The sequence below is a fragment of the Falco cherrug genome, chromosome 7, assembly GCF_023634085.1.
Source record: "Falco cherrug isolate bFalChe1 chromosome 7, bFalChe1.pri, whole genome shotgun sequence".
Lineage (NCBI taxonomy): Eukaryota > Metazoa > Chordata > Aves > Falconiformes > Falconidae > Falco > Falco cherrug.
The window spans coordinates 45356536-45381981 of record NC_073703.1 but is presented as its reverse complement, the minus strand read 5'-3'; the positions used below and the strand labels follow the sequence as shown (position 1 = coordinate 45381981).

General features: G+C 45.0%; 1 protein-coding gene across 9 annotated transcripts in view; it reads left to right on the top strand.

Moving 5' to 3' along the window:
* TSPAN18 (tetraspanin 18) overlaps positions 1–25446 on the top strand; it is a 166803-nt gene that overhangs the window by 22001 nt on the left and 119356 nt on the right. For 2 of the 9 annotated variants that reach the window (XM_055715435.1, XM_055715437.1), the window contains exon 1: positions 20792–20947. The exons of 1 other annotated variant lie outside the window; for it this stretch is intronic. The gene's annotated coding sequence lies outside the window, so the exon portion shown is untranslated. Of the gene's footprint in view, positions 1–11010; positions 11209–20200; positions 20285–20789; positions 20961–22597; positions 22621–25446 lie in introns of those variants that run through there. 6 more of the 9 variants (XM_055715438.1, XM_005446943.3, XM_055715444.1 and 3 more) reach the window with 6 other exon arrangements.

The window sequence follows — 25446 nt, the reverse complement described above, 5'->3', positions numbered from 1 at the left end:
AAAAGAATGTGACGTACAGCATGGGCAATCTCAATTCTTCACAACAGAGAATTGGGGCAAGCATATCTGTAGAGAGAGCCAGCAATAAACATTTCCTTTTACCGCATCTGTAAACCCCTCCAGTTTGATGAAATTGCCACTACTTGTCTAGTAACAGAATGTCTAAAGCCATCTGACAAAATTAAAATGAGTAGGATTTGCTCATTTTTGCAAAGAAATGTCCATGCACCAAACCAAATAGTTTAGTGTTTCTAAACTATTTTACATGGGAGAGGCCTGTAAAGGGCTCCCTTTTCCAGCTTCTGGTAACCAGCAATGCTGACTTTTGTTTCTTGGATCAATCGTTTTCATCTGGGTGATGATGCTTCCCTGGGCTGTGGCATTATGCCATCCCATTTTTCATAAGCCAGTGTGCAGACACAAGGAGTCTGGATTGCTGGCCAAGTGTTGAAGAAGAAAATCAGCAGGTCTAATGTTGAAATTATTGATACTGTTTTAAAGTGGTCTAGTAAATACAGTGGAATCAGCCCTGTCATCTCAGTCAGAGCAATCAAAACAGTCATTAAAGCTTAATAAAGTTGAGTGATTCATCTCTTGCTGTAATATTTTCAATTACCCTACTTCAGATTTAACCTCCTTGAGAGTGTAAATTCTAGGCAGAAATGAGAAGGGCTGAGTCTGAATCCAGTGCTGTTTCCTGCCCCTACTCTCCTCTAAACTTTGTACCTTGTATTCCTGCTAGTACTGCTTTGCAGTACCGAGAGCGCCAAGCTCGTTCTTGGTGAATACTGTAGATGTTCAAGCAGCTGCAAAACCCGGATGGATGCTTGGCCCAGATAGTCTAGGATCTCATCTCCAACAATCCCCCATCAAACCATGCATCCTTGTGTCATGCCAGTGGCAAATGTCCAATATCCAGTGCTGCTGGGGAACATGACAGCTCTGTCACACACACAGTGACACAAGGCACAATGCTACACAGAGACATGCAAATGTGGAAGCTAGCCAAGTGCCAACAACAGTGTAGACTAATGCAGATCTTCTCATTTATTCTGTCTGGCAGGTGTTTACTTCCAAATGTTGATTAAAACTTGGAACAGCTTTCTGCCCAGAAGAGAATATAGTTGTGTACCTTGAGTCTCTGGTACAGCAGATGGTAACAGCGACTGTTGTGGTGTGTTCAATGGTTAGATGTTTCCAGAGCCTCAGGTTGTTGCTTTGCTTGGCTGAATCCCTTTTCATGAATATTCACTTTTGAAAGAGATTTGTTTCAAAAGGAGAAAAATATGGCACAGATAACTGTGGTCACCAGAAGAAAGAGCTTAAAGGCAGGTCCTTATTTCTATCTGCAATAGCAACAATAAAAAGACTCAGCAGGTTAGCTATTACATCTTTGTATTAAATAAAAGGCATTCGCTGTGAGCAGAGAGTGTGCAGTTACTTCAGTTCAGCTGATATACCCTCATTAAGCTGTAGTAGCCAATTTACTTGCAATTGTTTCTCCAAGCCCTAAATCAGTGCCTTTCAAAGTGTGTTACTGCCATACCTTCCTTTCCCTCTCATAGAAGGAAGGGCTAAGACACTAATTTACCAAAGGCCAGAAAAACAATATTGACTAAAACATGAACAGTTAAAAAGTATACTTTAGAGTCCAACTGGACATTTTAGCTTTTTCTCAGCCCAAACAGGATTGAGTTCATAAGAAATTTGGGACATGGGGTCAAAATATACTTTCCAAGTTTTTCTCTCAGTGTTATGTATTATCCTTGGTGATAATGTCCCTATATTTTTCTCACTCTCATGGAGACTTCCACCAGAAGGGATCGTATGTGCTTTCTTTGTGCGCAGGCTGAAACTATATTTCTGGTAAGGAATCTCTTGGTAAGATGAGCTTTTTAACAGTGGAATTCTGCAGTGTTTACCAAGCAGTGGGACCAGGCATGTTGATTAAGTCCATCCAGTTTATCTGCTCCACAGCACCCCAGAGTGGGCAAGAACACACAAGGGTGTATGTCCAGACCCTGGAGTACGAATCAGCATTGTAGTAATGAGTCTAGATACTTTGATAATACCTGTAACACAAAAGGGCTAAGAAGTGACTGGAGAGCACATTGAGTGGCTCATTCAGACCTCATCTAAACCTTTTTGCTGTCTCCTGTCACTGAGGCACCAGCCTGACTGGGTATTATTAACCACTTAAAGCTCTTTCCTCGCGCTGATGGGAAGTGATTCAGAACTGCGCTGCTCTCCTCTGGGTGAAGTGGAGAAAGTATGTGGAGAAAACAGGCACCGCCTTGTTTTATTTCCTGATGGCTTCACAAAAATTGAACTGCTTGTGAAAAATGGCTTACTAAGAATGAGAGAAGATGTGGCTTTAAATCACCTTGGTAAGGTGCTTTAAATCCCCAGACCAGACAGTCAGATGTATCTTTCTTAACAGGGGCAATCAGACTCAGCTATGAGGGATCTTTCTTTGAGAGCTGTGCATACATTCTGCCATTCCATGATTATCTCATGTTTGTGGTATTGGCCTGATAATGCAGAAAAACACTGTTCTCTCACAGGGAGCATGTACTCCTTGACCCTAGCCAGAGAACCTTGCTTTTCACCAGGGAGATGGCATCTTTATGGGTAGGACGGAATATCCCTTTCTGGGGAAAACTGGTGCCTGAAATTTGAGACTGTTTTATTAAGACAAAACTAAAATACATCCATTTACTTTGTACAGGAAATTAAGCAGCATTTAAATGAACTGTATTTATCCAGATTTCCAGTGATGAGTTACGTTCATTTTTGGAAAGCGCTGCATTCAGGGTGGAAACCTTTTAAGCCAGACTCCAAATGCATGCATTTCTGCATTTTCAGTGCCTAAATATTTGCCATTTCCTGCACAGGGATGCTGACATGGCATTAACTTTCTGTAAACATTCCCTGAAATGGCAGTCTGGGGATATTGAGCAAAAGGCTTAGTCTGGGTTATAGAACTGAGCATGACTGTGCTCTGATGTTTGATTCAGCAAGAGAAAGATTTAGGTCCATTGTCCCCACACAATTATTATTTTTTACTTTGTATGGCATGTGACTCTGCCAACTAGTTGCAGAGTAAAAGCTGTTCTAGAGCAGTATTAGGGTTTGCTTTTCATTTTCAAATGTAGGGAAAGGCAGCAAAATCAGCTGAAGAAGGTAGTCCAAGATTAGAGTTTAGGATCAACTTCTGAGCTCATATTCAGTGACAGAATTTGTGGGTGGTTTGTATGCTTGTACTTTGATTTTCTCCATATGATGGGAGAAACACCTAGCATCTTCCATAGTTCTGACTTTGATGCTATCCCAGCACACTTTGCTTTCTGTTTTCTCACCAGGAGACAGAACATCTTGTCAAATGGAGATAGCTATGCTGGTTTGTTTACCTCCATTGGGGGTGGGTAAAAACTGCAGAGTTGGGAGATTCAGCAAGAACAGCAGACACAACCACCTTCCTCCATGATAACCACCATGGAAATAATCTTGACCCCATAGATGAGTGACTGCATCATGCAAAGTGCCTGGAAATCCTTGGCTAAGCAACAACGCAAAGGTAGCATAGAAGCATTCCTGCTGTTCACTCAGAACTGCCCCCTGTGAGTTTATCTGTTTTTTTTTCAAAAAGCAGAGGCAGCATTGTGTGGTGCCAGAGAATTTACCCAGACAATTCCACAAGAATAGAGGCAATTGCACTAGGAATTGCATGGCCAATATTTATATTCCAGAAAGAGATGAGGAGAGACCTTAGCAGTGCTCCCCATCCCTGCCTCTTCCTGTATCCTGAGCTTCTATATAGTGGTGACTGTTTATTTGACACAATCCAGAAAATGTAAACAGTTAGTTTAAAATTAGATAGAAAACCTCTAGGGGAATGATGAAATAGAAACATCTTAGATGGCTGTGCTTATGATGTATGTTCACTTAGTAAAGGAGGAACAAGGAAGAATGCAGTGGCTTGTTTATCACTCATTAAGTGTATGTGAATGACTTGATGAAGTTACATGAGCATGATGTGCCACTTGCCAGTGGTCTGCAGAGACTGCGCACTCCACTGTGCCACGAAACCAGTTATTTTCATCAAAGGAGCATGTTGCACTTGCATTATGCGGTCTATGAAAGCTGTACTTCTGTATTGTGGTGGCTTGGCCTCAGCTAACAGCCAAACTCCCACCCAGCTGCTTGCTCACTCCCTCCCCCAGCAGGACAAGGGGAGAAAATAGGAAGAACAAGAATAAGAAAGCTCATGGGCTGAGATACAGACAGGGAGATCACTTACCGATTGCTGTCACGGACAGAACATACTTGACATGAGACCCCACCTGGAGTACTGCATTTGAGTCTGAGGCCCATAAGAAGGACATGGACCTGTTGGGATGAGTCTAGAGGAGGGCCGTAAAGATAATGAGAAGGCTGGAGCACCTCTCCAGGCTGAGGCAGTTGGGGTTGTTCAACTTGCAGAAGAGAAAGCTCTGGAAAGACCTTACAGCAGCCTTCCGGTAATTAAAGGGGCCAACAAGAAAGCTGGAGAGGGGCATTTTACAAGGGCATGTAAGTGATAGGACAAGGGGGAATGGCTTTTAACGGGAAGAGGGTAGATTTAGTTTAGATATAAGACAGAAATTCTTTACTGTGGAGGTGGTGAGACACTGGAACAGGTTGCCCAGAGAAGTTGTGGATGCCCCAAAGGAAAAGTACAAGAAGAAATGAGCAGCAGAGAGAAATCACTACATGCTGACCATAACCTCCCATCCCCTCCCATCCTCCCTGTGCTGCCTGGGCAGGATAGAGGAGTCTGAAATGAAGGAGTGAAGCTGAGCCTGAGCAAGAGGGTGTGAAAGGTATTAATGTTTTTGCATCTTTTGTTTCCCACTACCCAAATTATAATTACATTTTTATTTTAATTGGCAATAAATTAACTTTCCAAAGTCACAGAATCACAGAATCATAGAATGGTTTGAATTGGAAGAGACCTTAAAGATCATCTAGCTCCAACCCCACTGCCATGGGCAGGGACACCTTGCACCAGACCAGGTTGTTCAAAGCCCCATCCAACCACCATGATTTCCTTGCCATGATGTATCACGCTCATGTCTTGGCTGGTGCTTCAGCTGTAAGATCTTTGTGGTAAGGGGAAGTTGTCCTGATCAGTGTAATGCAGAGAAGGGGTTTGCAGTTCACAACTTAAGACTTCTAGAGGATGCAGCATTATAAGGAAGAGATGAATCCAAACTCCTGTCACTCTGCATCCCTTTATACAGACACTGGGATCTACCACATTGGTCCCAAAGACCTCGTCACCTTTAACTGCCAATTCATAAGAAGAGAAACGCAAATGTAATTTCTAAACTGAATGTACATGGAAAAGCAACACTGGCAAAAAAAAAAGACAGCCTGCCAGGCTGTGGCTGTACAGGTAATGAGGGAAGTGAACCTGGCTCCTTTGGAATTCCCTTATGCGCTTCTCCCCGCCCAAACCCCACAAATGCAATGGCGTGTTAGTGGCAAGGAAACAGTAAATCACATTTTTTCCACCCTGAGCTACAAGCTGCGGCAATCAGACCCATGGGAATTCAGACTTCTTCTCCAGCTCAGCTGGAAGGATTAATGCGACAGACTTGAGGGGGTTCCGCTTCAAATCCCAGCTCCCTTGCCTCCCTAATTACTTCCATGTGTATTTGTGCAAGGCTGCATGTTGTCGGGGGTCTGCAGGTGGCATAGTGACCTTTGGGCTATAGGTGGGTTTTCCATGCCTCACCATATGTTACATGAATGAGCCAAGCAGTTAGAAGGCAATTGTAAGCATCCACAGCCAAGCAATCTCTCTCTGCACAGTGACTGATGGATTCTGTTTCTCTACCCTCACTTTTCCCTTTATGCTTTCTCCAGCTGTGAAAGAAGAAGGAATTTCTGGCCTTAGTTTATAATGTTTAATTAAAAAGAAAAACCTTCATGCAAAGATAGCTTGTTTCCACAGCTTTGATGTTGGTGCCTGTGGGAAAGAGATGAGTTGGAAGTGCATTCTGGGTAACAAAATGTAAATGAGCAACTTCAAGCATTCTTGTGACTTCCTCAAATCTCAAAATCAGTACAGCCAGATCAATATATTTTCCCAGTGAATTCTGCTGTGCTCAGTGTGCTTGTGCTGCTGATTGTACTGCTTTCTCCAGCTCCCTTAGGCGGCCTTTCCAAAAGTCTCCTCAGATATTTTTTAGCTTGTTCTCAGTGAGGCAGCTGCATTGTTGTGTGAGTGCTCTACAGGGAGTGTTGTGTCTGCAGAAAAAAGAAGCAGCAGTGGGTGCAAAAACCTGCCCATCAGTGCTCCTAGGGAGCACCCTGCCACTGGGGCAGAGCCTAGCTTTGCAACAGCTTCTAATGGTTCCTTACTTTGAATGTAATTGGGTAGTGCAACAGAAATTCCTCTTTGTTTTTTGCCCTTTATCTTCATGGTGGGGGTTTCTGACAGAAAAAAAGAAAATGAGGTCATGTCCGGTACTTTAGAGAATATGGAAAACCTGTCAAGGGCTTTTGGGGCAAAGGAAGTGGCTGAAAAGAATGGCTCACCTCAGAAGTTTGGAGTGCTGGCTACTGGTTCCAGTGGGATAATTCACATCCACCACTCAGGGTATGTATGTCCTGCCTTATATTTCAGGCAGCCTGGAATAGAAAACATAACTTCTAATGTATGTTTTTCAGCAATTTCTTCAAACATGTTCTGCTAAGATTTCTGATCTAATTTCACAGGATTTCTTTTTTCACACTTTTGTTAAACTCACCTAAGATGTGTTATACACTGAAAACAGATGTATAAAGGCTGTATAAAGGGAATAGATTCACTGGCTTTGAATCTTCCTAGAATGAATATTTGCCCCTGGCTCTTGCCTTCTTCCTGCTGTTAGATTGTCACCAGGAGGGATAAGGCTGAATGAGAAGTCACTGCCCACTGTGACAGCAGAGACTAGCCTCAGTGGGCATTGCCACAGGAGACTTGGCTCAAATGCCCTGCTGTCTGAATGACCACGTGGAGGAAGCCTTCTGGGATGGGTTGTGCTAGGGAGGACTAGTTTTGTTTATTGGTGTCTTTGCAGCCCTCATGGCTACCCAGCTGCATAGCCCAGGATTGAAATTCCTGTATGTGTCACTGGTCCTTCGGTGTATCTCTAAACGCTCACTACCATACAGAGCTCTCTTCAGGCAAGTCACGATCCTTCCAGAACTTGTGGCAGTGTTTTCAAGCCCTGTCACAGTTGTGCTGTCTCTGATCTTCTTTTACCAGGTTTTTCTTGTGAACCACCAGAAAGTCTACCGAAGATGTGCTGCCTGACATGCTATTCTCCATCTGTGCCCCAAAGCAAAAGGGAGTCAGGATCTCTGGCCTTTTCCACTGCTCCTCCAGCACATCTCTGCCTGGGCCTGTTGGGCAGGGCACCCTCTCTGGCTTTCCTCTATCTCACAGAATCACAGAACTGTCGGGGTTGGAAGGGACCTCTGGAGATCATCTAGTCCAGCCCCCTGCTAAAGCAGGTTCTCCTAGAACAGGTTGCAGAATTGTGTCCTGGCAGGTTTTGAATGTCTCCAGAGAAGGAGACTCCACAACCTCTCTGGGCAGCCTGTCCCAGTGCTCTGGCACCCTCAGGGTAAAGAAGTTTTTCCTCATATTCAGATGGAATTTCTTGTGTTGCAGTTTGTGCCCGTTGCCCCTTGTCTGGTCACTGGGCACCACTGGACGGAGCCTGGTCCCATCCTCTTGTCTCCCTCTCCTAAGATACTTGTATACATTGATAAGGTAAGGTGGCCTGCGTGGTGGCAGAGGTTGTTCCCAGTCTCCGCTGGGTAAGAGAAGATGAGGCATGCGAGACGTGTCTGAATAGATGTCAGGAGTGTCCAGCAATTTCTGACAACCTCAACTCACTGCTTGGTGCACTGTCTTAGAGGAGGATTCCCAAACAAGTCTGTGCTGGCTATGATGGCAATCATAGGTGCAGCATCTGTGGCTGTTACCTATCTGCCAGCAAGATGGTTCTCATCTCCTCCTTGTAGCTGCGTTCTTTTGGGCAAGTCAGGCAGGAAATCTCCCTTTGACACGGCATGCAACCTAGGACAGATGTAACTGATCAGTGGGCCCCATAAATGGAGGCACTGACAACTTTTCTGTGGTATAAAGGAAAAATCTTCATGTATGAAGATGAAGATGGCTGAAGTGATTTAGAGCCCTCCAGGCAAGGTGCTGTGGTTTCTGCAGTGGTGGCTTACAGAAGTGCTTTAGCTAGTGTGGTTTGTCCAGACTGCATGTGATGGTACTGCGCATCACTGTGCATAGGGAAAATGGTATGAGTCAAGGTCACACAAGCTTTCTTCCCTAGAACCCCAGCTGAGGCACGCCCCAGCTTTCCCTAAGGGCTCAACAGGGGGGACAGTCAGAAAACTGGCCCAAAAAGCACTGTCAAGGCACTGTAATGGTCTGTTTGATACAGACTCCAGTCACTGGTGCTCTTTGTTCTGCAGGGTGTCAAGACTCCCCTCTCCTCTCACAAACCAGAAGGGACCCCGTTGATTCCCTGATTGTGTTTGTGGATAGGCTGAATCGGAGGGAACATATGCAGAGGACAGTGTCTGAGTAGATTAGGGCCATTTCAATCCATTTGTTTTCAAATACACCATGTTTGGTTTGGGCCATGTGGAGTTTGTTTGATAAAGGAAGAACCATACTAATTGAATTCTCTGGGTCAATGGCAGTTCACCGGGGGGGGGGGGGGGGGGGGGGGGCGGGGCGGGGGCAAGGACTCTGCTATTAGGCAGGAAACTGCAAGAGTGTGGCTTTTCATCCTGGCAAAACTCACAGGTCCTGGTCCCTTGTGGGCCTCACTTGACAGTGGGAAGTCCACTGCCTAAGAAACTCACTGCATTGTAAAGGTTTTTGCTTGATGCAGGAAGATAAATTGAGCTCAGGATGTGTTTCTGAGTTGCTAGTCCAATTTGTTGGCTGTGAGGGAAGGACAAAAGCTAGCTGAAGAAAACTGCTTCACTGTTTCAGAGCCAGTCCCTTCTCCTTGCAAACCTTATCAAAAGGAGCTTGGTGAGCAGCAGCACCTCCCCTTCCAGACTCCCTAGGCACAAGGGCTCTGTATCCCTGTGCTAACTGTAGAGAGAGTGAGCCAGTGAATGGAAAAAATTAGGCAAATATGGAAGATAGAAAACGGAATGAATGTCTCTACCGCAGACTGGAGATGGGATCACTATGACTAGAAGCAAGAGATGATGCAAATAATTATTAAAAAAAAATCAATGAGAACAGCAGCTTTCATTTATCTGCTGGAAATTGCCACAGGCTATGTTCAAGGGCAAAATCTATAGCTCTGTATGTACATTCTAGTGGGAATATTCCATCTGCCCCAGTAACCTCTCTTAATAGTCCCCACTGGCTTCAGGAGAGGCTGGCAACGTTGACTGAGCACGACTCTCATCTGATGTAATTGCCCTACAAATGGTAGGCGAGTGGAGGAGCAACGGGGAGTCCCTAATTACTTCCACAGAATATAAATCCATGATGGCTTTGACAGCTTCTGGAACTGAGAGCAGCATCCCACTGCCTGGCACACCTCATATCAGAGAACAGTTCACTGTAGTCCCACTTCCATCAACACCACCATCAGCTCTCTGGGAGGAAAGGGAGAAGCAGGAACATGTGAACAGTGTGACACTTGATGGAGAAATTGCCTATTAGCTACAGCAGGGCTGGCCTTGCAGATCCCGAGGCTCTGACACTACCTGAATTTCAGTGAATAGTTATGCCTTTGCTCCTTGGTCTGTGATTTGTGCACTGTACCTAATGCTCCTGTGAAAGACACAGCCTTACATGTGTAGAGAGGATGTCTTGTTATTGTAACGTTACATTAGAATGTGAAGAATTTGGTCCCCCATTCAGTGGGGACTCATCCTCATTAAAGTGGTGCATTCAATTAATCTTCAGGACAAATCCTGGAAGATGGCAAGTCATAAGTCTGTACTCCTTTTCCTCCTCCATAATTGCCCTTTATAGTGATCCCACTAAAGGAAGCAAGCTTTAATGAACATGCCTGATTGATGAGGAAACCCATTGTGAACAGAAAAACAACACTTCCTCCTGCCTACTCTGAGAGCTGTTCCATCTTCCTCAGGTATGTAGGTATATATTCCAGTGCAAATATACAGATAGGGGTAAATTGCTTTGGTGTAGTTTCATCTTGTGTTAAAGTCATATGTTATGGCAAAACATTTGTATCACCTGATGGTGTCTGAAAGGTGTTGAGGCAGAACTGCAATATGTGCAGCAAATGTTGGTGTAGACATGGCCCAGTAGCTATCATGATGAAAGATAGTGGACATTGTGGTGCTTGCTGTTTGGAGAGCACTTCAGTGCAGTCTTGAAGAGCAGTAGTTGTTTCCAGGTCATAGGATTAGTGGCGTTGGGAATCCAAGATCAGGGTGCTACAGGAAGAGGGTCTCGCTATTGTTTGGAATAATACAGACAGGAATGCCTGGGTCATCCGTGTATTTAACCAGCTTTTCCTACAATAAAGGATTATTGCTAATTTCACTGGCCCAAATTAAACTAAACCACTGAATTCATGCAGCCTCTTGAATATGTATATATGTCTATAAACCTCATTCTGAATCTCACAGTTTGGATGCATTTGTAATGTAGTGGAGTTACTTTAGTCTTTACTGAAATGCAGCTTCCTTTGAGTGAATCATGGTAGGCTGGCAAAGCAGTGTTAAATGACACTCTGGCAGGAAGTAGAAAGGATAATATTTCAATGAAGGAGAATTGCAGGAAGTCAGTAGAATGTCTGTTATCTTAGCTGGAGCTGGCATTTGGCCTGGTTACTAAAGATAACACCTTTTTTTTTCCTTCAAGACTTGTCACTAGCTGCTTTATGACCATGTATCTTGATTTACATCTCACTCAGAACACCTCCAGCTGCAGAGCATCACCAGTGCCTGGGGGTAACTCAAGGCTTCTGAACAGCATAGACAAAGTCCAATTTTTCAGCCCCCAAAATGAGGGACTGCTGCAAGACTGCTTTTTCCAGCAGGCAAGAGAAGAGTAGTGGGAAGGGGTGCAATTGTAATTGTGGGCTGAAGAGGAGAGCACCGGGGGACTGGACTTGCTATGACTACTGCTGCCAGACACCTGAGAGAGATCAGGTAAGTGACTGCTGCATCTGTTCCGAATAACCCTGACTCCTTCCTGAGCAGCAGCAGCCACAGCCAGCCTGCCCTTCCACAGCTCCCGCAGAGACTAAGGCAGCACACTGTCCCTGAGCACACTGCTGGCCAAGGCAGCTCTCCTTTTGATTATTTCTGTGACTGGCATCACACTGAAGTTGTGAATTCTCATCTGGCATAGAAGAAGAAAATCACATCTGACTCATAGGAATTGTTGAGATCTGGATTTATTTTCCAAGGCCTAGTCAGTGCTGGCAGTTGCTTAATTTCCAGGACCTAACGGGACCGCTGTCCCAAAAAGATAAGTGTAAAATGTGCACAATGATCAGTTGGATGCTTCTGATATTTTTTTCAGGAAGAGGAAATAGTTAATTTTAGAAATTGTTGATTATGGATGGAGGTGTACTTTGTGAATTGCACACTGCCTGTCATGCTGAGCACTAAGGAAATACCACTCTGGCTTCATAAATGGTTGATGAGGTTACCAAGGGAAGTTACTTGTCAAGGGACATGTATTTACACTACATCTTGAAAAGCAGAAAGGTTATATCTCCAGATGATATTCTTGTAAATCAATTTATGACTGAGTCCCTGCTGCCTTTGACAGGCTGCAATGTGAGCTTACAACTTCTCTTGGTGGCTGAGGAAAGTTGCCTTATTTCTACCACAAAGATTTCTTGTGATCTTGATAGCAGCTCATCTTGGGTGCCTGATTCCAAAGGGTTTAGAACTAGACATTTTGCTGCTTTGGTATTTTTGTTCACACTCCTCTTCAACACTCGTTTCCTAGTTTCCTTGAACTTCTCTTTCTCTGTGCTGCCAAAATGTCATGTGTGCGCCTGGGAGGCATTCCAGCTTCCAGTTGCAGAAGTGGGTCACTCCTCATACACTTACATTTACAGTCTTTTGCAGATGCCCAGGCTCTAAGCACAGGACTAGGAGAACCTAAGAAGTGGTGTCATAGCCTGTTGCTTTCAAAGATTCACAGTATTGCCAGCCATAATTAACTCTTATATTTGTTCTCTATGACTTCTACAAAAAGAGCTCTTGTAATGATTGCCCAGCTAAGGATGAATTATTAATTTGAGATGCTGAAGGAGATTTGTGTCAGAGCCCAGTTTTGGATGGGTGACTTGCACAGAGCTTAAAAGCATCTCTAGCTCATCGCCCTGCCTCATTCTGTATTCTGTGCCATTTCTCTCACTGCCTCAGGGCAGAATGTTTCAGAAAGTTGGAGTGGGAATATTTTTATTCATCCTGTTACATGAAGTTAATCTCATGTAGCAAAGCAGCTGTGTAATGTTTTGTATTAAATCTCATGTCTTCCCTTGGGTGTGATTAAAATTCAGGTGAAGGGTTTTTTTAATTTTATTTTATTTCCCCACTCCCAATGCTCTCAAGGGGCCATTAGGCTTCATTCTTAATAGCTTGCCATCCTCTTGCCTCTGCCAGTCCTGCTGCACACGCAACTGCACTTCTCTGACTGGTGAAGGGTGAAGGCTTTTTAGTGACTTGTGCACATGCTGCACATTATTGAAGCCATTTCTAGCTCAGGTGAAGGGACGACTGTGCTCCCTGGTGCATTGAATAAAGCCTTGGTTAGCAAATTCTCTATTTGCCTGATTATAGCCCTGGAACACAGCAAGTCCCAATTGGAAGGAGACCAGCTCTTCTATCAATCCCCTGGGCTTCCCAAAACTATTGCTTGATTTCAGTGGCTGTTTCCAAGGAAGCCAGAGCTTCCATTCTCATCCTTTCTAACATGTCATTGCTTCTGCTTGCAACAGATGTATTTGCCCCCATTTTGTCAGGTTAAAGAGGAAAAACCCTTCTGTCTGACCCTTCTTTCCCTGCTCTGCTTTGTGTCTTTATCTGTAAAACTGAAATAAGATCACCTGGAAGACAACATAGAAAGCTGATAATGACTAAGGGAGGGGTTTACCTCAGGGATCCTTGGGGGAAAGTAAAGAATTTGAGTCAAAGTCCTGCAGAGAACACAACAGGGCTGGAGGCAGTGAGAGAAAACGTGCCTAGAGAAAAGGAGGTGAAAGCAGGAGAGAGGCTGTGGACATGTAGTGAGAAAGAGGAAGATGGAAATGTACAGACTGGATTGCAGACTGCACAGAAGAAGCTAACCTGAAGACTTGCACTGCTTCTGCACCTCTACTGGAGTGATTAAAACTGTCTTAAAAGCGGTGCTGCCGAAGTAGTTAGGGCAAACCCCTGTTCCCCTTTAAACTCCTTAGTCTTGACTCAGCTGTACCTTTCATGAATTCAGAGGAGTCCAGTTAACATTTTCTTTTTAATGTCTTTTAACTTTCACAACCACTTCTGCAATTTGTTATCACAGCCAAGATCACAAGAGCTAAAACATGGCATGGAAGGCTGTGCAAAGTTGCTTGGTTACAAGAGGGAAGAGCAGAAAGCTTCAGAGCCTTTGCCAGGCTTCCCATATTTCTCAGATTTCAAGGGTTTGCTGGATTCAACCTTCTAGTAGACTGGAAGAGTGTCTAGGGGATCTTTCAGACAGAATCTAGATTCTGGATCCTTCTCTGATGGCAGCTTAGAAAAACAGGAAACAAGGAGATGCTGCTTTTCTCTTGCTTTGTAAGCTTTTGTGATGTGTGTACAATATGTTAATCTCAGTAGGTGGCTAAGGGCTACTTAGCTGAGAGAATGTGTCCTTGGCATTATTTCACTGAAATCAGTCTAGTAAAACCAGGGGTGGGGTTGGCTCCAACCTTTAATAAATTCACAGTTTATCTCTTCCTGATAGGAAACAGCAGCTAGTAACACAATGGTGTTTAATATATTCACAGCAGGAATCAGTCAGATAAGGGACTCACATAGTTCCAACCTGTGTTCCACAGTGACCTACAAGAATCCATATTTTTCATCTGTAAAATAACCATATTTGTACAACAGTCATTCTGACTAATGAGTGTCCAGCCAGTGAAGGGGTTTTCATCTTCAGGTAAAGAAGCACCATGCCTGAATTAGCTGATAGGGGTGCAATCATGTGGTTTGATCACAGTTTAGAAGCCCTAAATTCTAATCCTGATGCCCACCTGATGAAATCCCTGCATATTCCTGGCATTCATTTGCTCTCACTTGTAAAAGTGGGAGGCTGATGAATTAGTGCCTGGTGAAGGGTTCACAAGGACCATTCATTTTATTCCTACATTTTAAAAACCAACTGATCTTAACATAGCACCAAGTCTGCCTCAATCCCACTGTGCAGCATTCAGCAATTTCACAGCTCCTATACCCAGCATGGATGCTCTATTCACTTACAAGTTCCCTTTTGCTGACAGAAGAGCAGGGCTGCCTCATGCACACATGCATAGAAGGATTCCTGAGACTGAGGAAAAAGAAGCAAAAGTTGTGCAGTTTTATTTCTGCCCTGGCTGTGTGTGTGCTTGGAAGGTGGATGAATGGCGAGTGAAAAGACGTCTGCAGAAAAGTACTATGTTACAGAAAGTAACATAACTGAGAAAAAACAGAGAAGCTTCTGGGAACAAAAGAAAGCTGAGTACTTTTTGACACTTATCCCAATGAGGTTATAGTAGCATCACCATCCAATCATTACTTCATGGACTTGTTAGGATAGGACATCTCCACCTGTCACTGGAGATCGGTCCACATCTTAAAAGTTACACCCTGCAAATTCACACTGAATTTGATCATGAAAAATTCTGGGTTCATGTGTGATGTCCAGCGACGTTTACACCACGCAAACTGAGGGTCAGTGATAATGCTGCAAGTCATTGACACTGTTGTTGCATTTTACAGCTTTCTTGTGGTCATTTTACACAGCCATGAGTATTTTTCCTGGTGTTTAGGTAGTAGACAGTCCAACTTTCTGGATTTAATAAAATTCTATTTTATGTGATACCAGGAAAAACTTTAGATCCTTCCATGCCAAAGGTCATAATTCCAGAAATCTCCCAGCTGACCTAGTAGTGCCCATGTAAACCAACTTCTGCAGAATGGGGAATAGTTTTGCCATAGGACACCATGTTACCACCTTTCACCTAAGGGCCCAGTGGGATGACTGATTCGGAGTCCTGATGATGTGCTGTTTTGTTTTTCTCCTTAACCATGTTACATGTGCTTCAGAAGAATTTGCTTGGATGGCACCTTCTCCCAGGTTCAAAGGGAGCTATCACCACTTTTCTGGTTAGGGATCCCTTTCTACATATAGACATTAGAATCCTTTGCTTCAGTTGCCTCTCTGGAGGGAGTCATCTGGGGAGAAGGGAAGCAGTGAAATAATTTGATGAATGGTATCAATGTACATCCCCCAGGAGGCTTCCATATGTTTTTAGCAGATGTTTAACAAGTTATGGCAACACAACTGGCTGTGTTGAAACAAATTGCAGGGTGACCATCTAACTGTTGTCAGAAGTGAAGTTTTCAATGCTTCCATCTGCCCCCTGGCAGTTATGGCTTTTCTCTGTAGATATCTGTGAACTACATAACATATCTTTGTCAGAAAAATAATGAATAACTTATAACTGTCCAATAAAGTGTTATTTAATTAGAACACCTCAAGGAAGAGTAAACCCTGAAGCTATGTTTGTTAGCTTTCTTTTTTTTTTTTTAAGGAGAGAGGTGCTTTATAAAATCTTATGAGAACGAAAATACCTTCAGGATTTTAGTACCAGCTGGAGTTTTAAAAATTCGTTTGAGCCTCCTCCCTTTGTATTACAAAAGGAACGCAAATGCAAATGCCTAGAGGCATCAAAACATAGATGTTTGGATGAGTAAAGCACCTCTCTGGGATCCAGGATCTCCTAGGTGATGTCCTGTAGCTGCCACAGACCTCCAGTACTCCTTCAGCATTCATTTTTCATGCCTCAACTTCCTATTTGTAAATGCGGATAACTGTTCCTCTGTATTTGTCTCTCTTGTATTTAAATGTGTAGGGGAAAGGGACTGGGTGGTTTCTGGTACAATGGGGGCCTCCATTTTGCTTGTCCTTAGTGCAAATTATTAAAAAGATTGTGGGAAACAAAGTTTGTTTCCATATAGGGTTCAAGAAGTACAGAAAAAGCTCACCTGCAAATTTCAGAAGAAATATGAACATTGAGAACTTTCTCAAAGGGTGTGCAGTTAGAAATCTTGAGGGTCTGGCATAAGCTCCGTTTTAGGAAACTTAAAAAAGCAAACAGCCAACAGGATATTTTCTGTTTCTGAATTTTTTTTCAGTTCAATAATATACAGTTTTACCTGTTGTTAGCAGTGGAGATGGCTACCATTTTAAATATGCTCATTTTGCTTTAAAATTATTCCTTCAGTGCTGAATATTAAAATTGTTACAACGAATTCTCTTAATTGAGATTTTTCTGGGCGGAGTCCAAGGGTTCATTCAATTGTTGTTTCTGCAATTTTGGTTTTAGACACCACTGCCAGTTCTTTTGTGTAATCTTGCACGTTCAAAGACGAGGAAGGAGGGAGGTGGGCAGGAAAGCAGTTAGGAAAATTATGTCTATTTGAGTATCCCAATGAGCATGAAGTGTTGTTCATGGATTGGATAATCTCAATAGGTGCATGTCTTTTGCCCTAGAAGCCTGATTCCCATATTGTGGTCTGTGGGTCTGAGAGACGTTGAGAAGTTGAGGTCAGATGTGAAAGAATGAAAAAAACATGCTTTTTCAATTCAGAAAAACATACATGTATGTTACCATGTGATCAAATAAATATGAAAACAAAGTTGGGAAAAATAAATGTGTAAACGAATATTCAAAATGCAGCTTAGCTCTTGATTAAAAAAAAAAAATAGTATTACCATGGCAAAGCTGTATGAGGGGCTGTGATATTTTTTTCTCCAAAATGTCAGTTGTTGCTTGCATGAAAATGATTGGGAAATGCTGATATTGACAAAGAAACCAACTCATAAACGATTTAGCTTCAGTTTTCCCAACTGAGCCTGGGAAAGCAAAGGTGGGTTGAAAAATACACTGGCAAGTTTTTAATTATGATTTTAATAATGAAGCTTGAACAAGCTTCTCACTATCAGTGCATCAACTGCCCCCTCTCATGCTGTTTTCCCAGGCCTGATGGAGGGGCCCTGGGAAAGCAAGTCTGATGCAGATGAGAGAGCATACTGATCAGTGTAACTTTGGTTAGCACTACAAGTGATTGACATTTTGGAAAAACAAGATTGCTTACCTTGCTGTCTTTGTCCGGGAGCAGGTGATAAGGTTCAGACAGTCAGTTTGTCATCTTAAGCTCTTTGTGGCTAAGACCTTGTTTGTTTTGTGCTCTCAGAAGTGCCACTCAGTCTCATAGCAGAGTTAGTAACATGGTGTGATTTCTGCTGAGCACAGATTGCTCCAGGAATGTGCCATGGTTATCTGGAAACAGTCTGATACTCAGGTTCCAGCACACAGATGCCAGAGAGTTTCCTTCTGCCCATCTGCCTAGACAATGAGTTGTGCTGTGTGCCAGTCCAGTGCTAGGAACCACAGCCAAGCTGGACTGTAGTTGGATTCCTGCTTTATCCACCTTCACCTTAAATTGGGAAAGATGTTAGTAGAACTGAGAGAAAATAATAAGAAAGGAAAGGGAGCAGTCTGAAGGCAAAGGAAGTGGGAGGAGAGGTGGGGAGGCCAGGGAAGGAAGCAATAGGGAAACTGTGAAGTTGAGAACCGAGATGTGAAACACAGACAGGAAAGGGTTCCTAACTAATGGGTTAGCTGTATGGAGTGAAATTCAATTATCTCAAAATCCATACAGTTACACTGGTGAGGAACCTGCCCCAATTTGTTCATGGCTTCCCAACATTGTAGTTTCTGCTTCTGAAAACTCAAGCCTACCAGAATTGTAATGGAGAGACTATTTGGATTATGATAAATATGACGTAATATTTAAGGGACAGTTGGAGGGCTGCAGCTCTAGGCACTTCTGAAAAGGAAAAAGTAGCTTTAGTGTTTTGGGCTAAACCATGGAACTATTTCCTTGTTCTGATTTCAGTTTCGTGATGTATTTTTCAGAAATGAAGTAAAAAAGCCCTCTCACAAGTTTATCTATCATAAAATTGGTTTTAATCAAGGTTGTTATGCTTTAAGTTCATAGAGGATATACTATATCCTTTACACATAACAAAGAATGTAAATCCCAGCTTTAAATGCAAAACTCAGTTCAGTGCTGGCTGGGATTCACAAAGCGGTTCCTTCATGACAGTGAAAGCACTATAAACTTGGGAAGCTAATTTTCAATAGCGGCCCCTTAAATTGCACAGTTGAGCATGTAAGAGCACTATTGTGTCTATGCGAGCATGTGGAAGATTTGAAAGCTGGGGTCACATATAGTTGACTTTTGTTCATTTACAAAACAGTTTCATAGAATCAGGATGGAAAACAGAAAACACATATAAGTCTTAGGGTACGTTGCCCTGTACTTTTTTCCAAAATATTAGAATAATGTCGTCACTGGAAGGGGGTGGGGGTGGGGCAGTTGTTGTAAAAATGCCAAGTGTCCCTGATAGGGACGGGGGTCTTATCTATAGAATGTGGAGCTGTTTAAAACTGTGGTGTTTTGGGCAGGACTAAGACCACTGAGTTTCCTAGAAACCGTCCGCATGAGATCTGTGCATTAGGCCACAAAACAGGGGTAGGAGTTGGGCAGCTAGGCAGATACACATTTTTGTGTTCTGTTCACCAGGTAGACAGCAAAATTGCTTGGCATGTGGGGTCCTGAAATGGTCCTGTGACAGTGCAGGGGTAAATGTGTGAGATTGTTACAGGGGATTGTGGAGAGAGAACCAACAGAGCCCAGTTCGACAGGTCTGCAGAGCACAAATGTAATCTCTGCCTGCAAGAACCACGATCTGCTGCTCAAGGGGTATGACAAGCCAGTCTGCTGGAAAATAGCACTCTGAGTCCTTTGCAAAGGAATCAAATGAGGAACATGACTATTACCTCGTGTCAAACTGTGTCTAATAAAGAAATGGAAATCCCCTGCTCTGCCACAAAGACCAAGGAGAGGTAGGATCATGCTGTGACACAAATAAATGAATAGTGAAAGAGAAATGGAAAAACACGGGCACAAACATTACAAGAAAATATCAGACCTTGAAATGATTGCCTGTCTTAAGCAATAGACTATAACAAAACATATATTACAAATACAACCTGGTTGTGTAATCTAGTTTGCTGTTACACAGAAATAGACTTGGGACCATAACTGTTAAATTCTATGTCTATCTCCCTATTTTTATATCAGGTTAGGAAAAAAAAGAAAGCCAACCCCAACAAATATCTGCACCTGGGGAGCCTTATAAGTGTTCATTACCAGATACATGAGGCATTAGCAGAGATTTAAAGAGAGATGCTAGCACATCTTTTCTCCTTTGTGCTGCACCGTTAGACATTCCTGTTGTCTCTTGTTCTTCTAATAAGCTTTGGGGGTCCAGATCTGCATCCCTCATCTTGTAGAGCATCGTGAAATAAACAGGACTTCTTATCAGCACAAGGACACATCTGCATAGGACTACTTGCAGGATCTGGCCCTTGAAGGATTGCTCTCTCAGTTGTTATATGTGAGTACAACGCCCAACGTACTAACCCATGCCCTTGCTCCTGAGCTAATGATTGTAACTGAGAGTAACAGCCTTACATCTGCACACTTTTTCCTCCCTCAATTTCTTTCCCTCCAACCCAGCAAGTACTTTTCTGAGCATCAGGATTAGTGAAGTGGGGGTTCCATAGGGGTTAGCTGAGTTGAACCCCCTCTGTAGAGTACCTGGTGTCTGTTGAAGGCTGTTGGACTTGGGATACAGCTGTCCTATGTGCAAGAGGCATAGAAGAGATAACCTCTTCTACAAAGTTACCTATTTTTCTGAAGTTTGTAGTTGTCAAACAGTTAAAATTGTTTAACTGGATCAGAAGTTATTGGCACGCACAGAGACGTATTTCTCTAGGAAACCGGATAAGTCCGGGTTGGCTTTTCCCGTGTCACAAATATGGGATCTTCATTCGCTTTGGCACACGTTTTTGAAAGCCTTTTTCTCCGACAGATCTTTGCACGCGTTTAGGCAGCTGCCACTAAGGTACTGGTCACAAGTGACCTCCCACCTTCCCCGTTTCTTTTTCTTTTGCACCCCGGGGATCGCCCCGGCGCCTCAGCAGCCCGTGGGGTGTTAGGGGGGCACCCCGCAGCGGGGAGCCGGCAGCGCCCCTTCCCTCGGTGCCTCCTGCACGCCGGGCGGGCTCAGGCCTCGCCGCCGGCGCGGGGGTCCCAGGCTGGCCGCCCCGGGACCGCCCTCCTCGGCCTGCCGCTCCCGCACCCCCGAAACGGCCGAGCCGCCGCGGCGGCACGCCGAGCGAGGGACCCGTGCCCAGGCTGCCTGCGGCGGCGCCGGCCCAGCCACCCGGGAGCTTCCCCGGCGAGGGCCGGGGCAGGCGGCGACGCGGGAGGCGCGGGGGGCGGCGGACCCCGGGCAGGGGCGCGCCCAGGCGCCGGGGCCGGGCCGAGCCGAGGCGGGCGGGGCTGCGCTGAGCCGGGCCGGGCCGGGCCGGGCCGGGCGGGGGCGGGGAAGGGGGCACGGCCGGGAGGTGGAGCCGGCTGCGCTGGCGGCTCGGGCGCTCCGCGGCTGCCGGGCACGGGGCGCGCACGGCAGTGGGAGCCCAGCGCCGCCGGGAGCCGCCCGCCCGCCCGCCCGCCCTGTCCCCGGGGAGCCGCCGCCGCGGGAGCCTGCTGCGGTCGCCGGCAGGTAACAGGCCGAGGTTCGCTTCTCGGTGCCCCGGCAGCGCGGCAGCCTTTCCTTGGGCAGCCCTGCCGAAGGTCCCGTTCCCCCGCCAGGGGTGCCGGCTCCGGCTTGGCACCGCGCCGCCCTCCCGGTGCCTTGGGGCGAGCGGGTATGCCGGCTGGGGACACCCCCGGGAGGGGGCTCGCCGCCCCCGCCGCCGCGTTGTCTCACGGGGGGTGCGGGAGCGCCGCGGCTCCGCGTGGTGCTGGGAGTGCGAATCTGCCGGGGCTGAGGTGCCAGCCCGCCTGACAGCCCGCCGGCCGGGGGCTGCCGGGTCGCTCCCCGGCAAGAGGGCTGGCGGGGACGCGCCCCCGCAGTCCGAGCCAGCAGAACTCGCTCCGCTGGTAGCACGTCTCCGGGATCGGGCCCCGGGGAGCCTCTCGTGGTAGGTACTCGGGTGGCTCCGAGCTTGCCCTCGGTTTTTCTGCCTTTTATAAACCCACCCCGCACCCCGGGAGCCCTCATACTGTAAAGGCAAGCGGAGGAGCCGCGGGGTGCCCGGGGCTGTGCCTGGGAGCGCTCCGCCTTACGTTTGTAGCGTTTCGGGGTGTGCCACCCACCTCTCCCCCCACGCCCCAAGTTTGGATGAGGAAGGTGGGAGAGCAGCCCATGCTTCTGACTTTGGTCCGGTAGGAATTTTCTCTTTCGCACTTGGCTGGTAGGGAAACTGCAGTCCTGCCACCCTGGGCCAGTCCCCGCTTTCTAATCGAGATTTACAGCTGCAACAACACGTTAGTGAGGTACCAGCCCACAGAGATGTGTGGGTTTTATAAACTCTGCAGCTGGGCACTTAAAGTTTTATCATAACTTTTGTATTGAAATGTTCTAGTGAGTGAGCAAACAGCATTTCCAGATGCATTGTACTTGGGTGGTTTTCTGTGAAGTCTGAGAATTGTAATTTCCTTTTTTTCTTTAGCACTTCTCTCAGCAGTTACTTAGCTCAGCCTGACTACTGCCTGGATTTCTATAGTAAAAGAAGATCTGAACACAATTAATAGATTCTAGGCACGTATTTCACTGAATAGCCAGTGGCTACCAAAGCTACTTGGGCAGAAGTGTGCTGGAGATGGCTCTGTGCCTGGCTGGGAATATGTAGCAAACTGTGAGTGCAGGCTCGCCCTGGATTTTTATTAGTGGGTTAAAAGTGTGTAGAGTTATTAAAGAGTTGTCTTAATTCAACAGGGTGTATCCAAGTGTCTGATGGATTCTACCAGTCAAGCACCTATTTTGGTATTTAGTGCTTTTGTGAACGAGCAGCAGTTGTTCTGTCTCAGAAGTGTACAAATTGAGAGCACGATAGCAAAGTCAATGGGAGAAATAGGCACATTCTGGAACTTTTTCATAGTTTGGGGGGAATCTTTCAAATTTGACTGTGTAGCGTAATGTGCAGATGTGCTTCATTATCATCTGCTTTTGCTGAAGTGTTTGTGTAGTATGTTAAAATGATTCAAATGCTTGACCCTCCCTAGAAGGCAGTTAATGTTTCTGTATTTGTTGTGGCTGAGGTACAGCTTTTGTTGGCTTAAGCTAAAATACCATGCAATACAGTTGCCATGAATTTAAGCATAGCAGGGTGAGAGGAAGAAAGGAAGAGCTTGAACTTTTCTGAGATGTTGCAGACTGCCAGCAAAACCAAGGTAAAATTTCTACTGATTGTCCCACCCTTTCTGCAAAGCAGACCTTTGCCACAAAGGGCTTAGCCACCTGAGTCGTGGGTTTCGACCTGCGAGGGATGCAGGGACACCCTCGGGGCAGGGCTGGATGGAGATGGACCACCCGTTCAGATCCCCTGGGTGACGGGGAGCCGGGGGTGCGCTCGGGGGCTGCCCGGGCCGGGCCGGGGGGGCTCGGGCTCGGTGGGTGATGCTGGCAGTTTCCACGAGGGGGCTTTCTTGCCGTGCGGTGTCAGCCCGGCTCCAGCCCGGCTTCTGTAGCGCCGGCCGCCCCTCCGCTTGCCTCGCAGGTACCGGAGGAGCAAAATGAACTTGGGGGTGGCTTTCGCGCACAGGGTAAGTATTTCAGATTTCCTTTGTAAATTATGGGGAAATCCCTTTATTCCCCCTGAGGTGTAAGGGTAGAGACATCCTGGGAAGAACACCAGTCTTCCGTTTCCAGGCTTGCTTAAAACTTAGAACGGATCCCAGCAACTTGATTTACCCACAGTGGAAATGAAGAAGAGGAGGCTGAGTGTGTTTTTTCACAAGAGAAGTGGTCTGAGTGTTTGCATCCTCTCCTCAGCTGATGGCAACGAATGACTGTATCTTGGTGTGATCTCATTTTTGGCTGCTTTAACATGTATTCTACTTCTCAGGGTGGGGCTGGGCGAAAGGGGAACGGGAATCATTGTGTGTGTATGAAAATGCTGAGCTATCCTTAAGTCCTTTGCCAAGTTGCCTGTGTATTGTTTAATTCAAATAATTTCATGCATGCAGCCTTGCAGGTCTGTTTTAAAAGGCAGAAACTGTATCTGTAACCAGGAATAATATTGCAGTTCATAAAACATGAGAAACATCTGTTACTGTGACTTCAATTTGTTCCTGTCTCCTTGGAATAACCAAGCTGACAGCTCAGACAGTCAGGTTTAATGTCCTGTGCTAAACCTTTGGTCCTGTGTCCCATGGCTAATTGTGACTCACAGAATCAATAAACCCAGCTCCTGCTCGGCTGCAGCAGCTCAACGGGGGAGCAGGAAGGGCTTCAAGCCACCTCACTGTGTGGAGCTAGTCCACGCCAGCAGACAATGGTGGACAGATTGGGGTTTCTGTAAAACTAGGTCTACCGTGTGCGCTTGTTGTTTTCAGCACAACAGAGCTGGCTGGGATCTTGGTGTTCTCTGGGCATTAGTGCTGAGCAAGTGGGAGGGAGGGTCTGCACTGCTGTAGGGGTAGTATTTTCCCTCTTAGTACCTTTTATCTTGCCTTAATCTATCCCAGGTTGAATACTGTAGGCAGTTGAAGTAAAGCCATCTCATGCTTTGATGTGTGTTTATTGGCTCTAGCATCTTGTTCTCCTGTCCTCTTTTTTTTTTTTTTTTTTAAATTTTCTTTTTCAGTTAGGATGCTCTCTTCCCACTCCACCTCCCTGGACAAAAAGAATTAAAGCACAGGAGGCAAAAAGTTAATTAAGTGACTGTATTTTTGTGAATGGGTTTTCTTACTTTGCCTCTGCCTTTCTTGCTGCCTTCTGTAAGGTCCCTTCATAATTAAAATATTATGACTATCCTTATGGTAGCCCTCCACTTGTGGCAAGGATCCTAATTTGACGTCAGTACAAAAACACTAGTTTCTGGCATAAGGGCAGATGACATTTCATCAGCTAGTGCATACCCTTTTTTTTTTTTTTAAAAAAAAAACCGACAGTGCTAAAACCATATGGGCAGATAATGAGTTTAAGCTGATAAACAGCTTACAGATTTGCCCAAATAAAGGACTTTCTTCCTAGAAAACATGTTTTCCTTTAAAATAAATAATGCAGTTCCTGTGTTTTTATTTAATTATCTTGAGCCCTGTCTGTTCTCACCAGGCTGCAGGAAAACAGACACCACTGCTCTGGGAACAGAAGCTACTGGATTTATGAGGCCGTGGGTCTTAGATGAGGAAGGACTTGAAAAGAGAAGTTCAGATGCTACAAAATTGAGGCTTAAGGTATCTAAATAAGCAGATGGTGGTCCAACTTGTATTCGGAGACTTTTGTGAGGTAGTGCATAGTTCTTGACATCTTGAAGATGAGTCATTGCATGAGGTGGTAGTAGGTCCAAGGTCTGTTTGGGAGCTATAATAAAAACAGATAAATATCTATACTCCTTGCTAATCCTGTAAGGCTAAGGCTGCAGAAGCAGTCCTTGTTTGGGGGTGTTGTTGCAAGACAATCCCTACTTTTGCTTTTTCAAGACTTTGTGACTAATGTTAGCATGATTAGTTTGTTTGTTTGTTTAGCTTAAACTGACTTATCAATGAAATGCAAGGGACAGATTTTTGGATCCATTTTGCTTGTATTTTTTGAGAGAAAAGCACAAGTAGTACAGTGAGGGTTGGAATGTAACTTGCTTTCAGAAGTGGCGGTCTTTGGTTTTCACTTTAAAATAGTGACTCAAAACCAAAACCAAGTAGTGCATTTGCACGAAAGGACAAAGCCTGTGTATTTCTCCCCCAAGATGAATAGGAGTGAGCTGTTTGAGATATGAAATCGCTCATTCCCTTTTAAGTTTTTTTTATTAGGAGTTCTCTCTCCCCCCCCCTCTCTTTTTTTTTTTTTTTTTTTTTTTTTTTTCTCCTTAGGAATGATTGTTAATCTTAAATGGAAGTAGCAAATGAAGGAAGAAAAATGTTGCACAGAAAAATCATTCCAGACATTTCTGTTCTTCCCAAAGATGCTTATTCCTTCTAAAACTTCCTTAAATGTTTTGTGTTGTCCCCTCCTGTCCCATCACTTCTCAGCACTGGGAAGACTACTGGACTTTAATT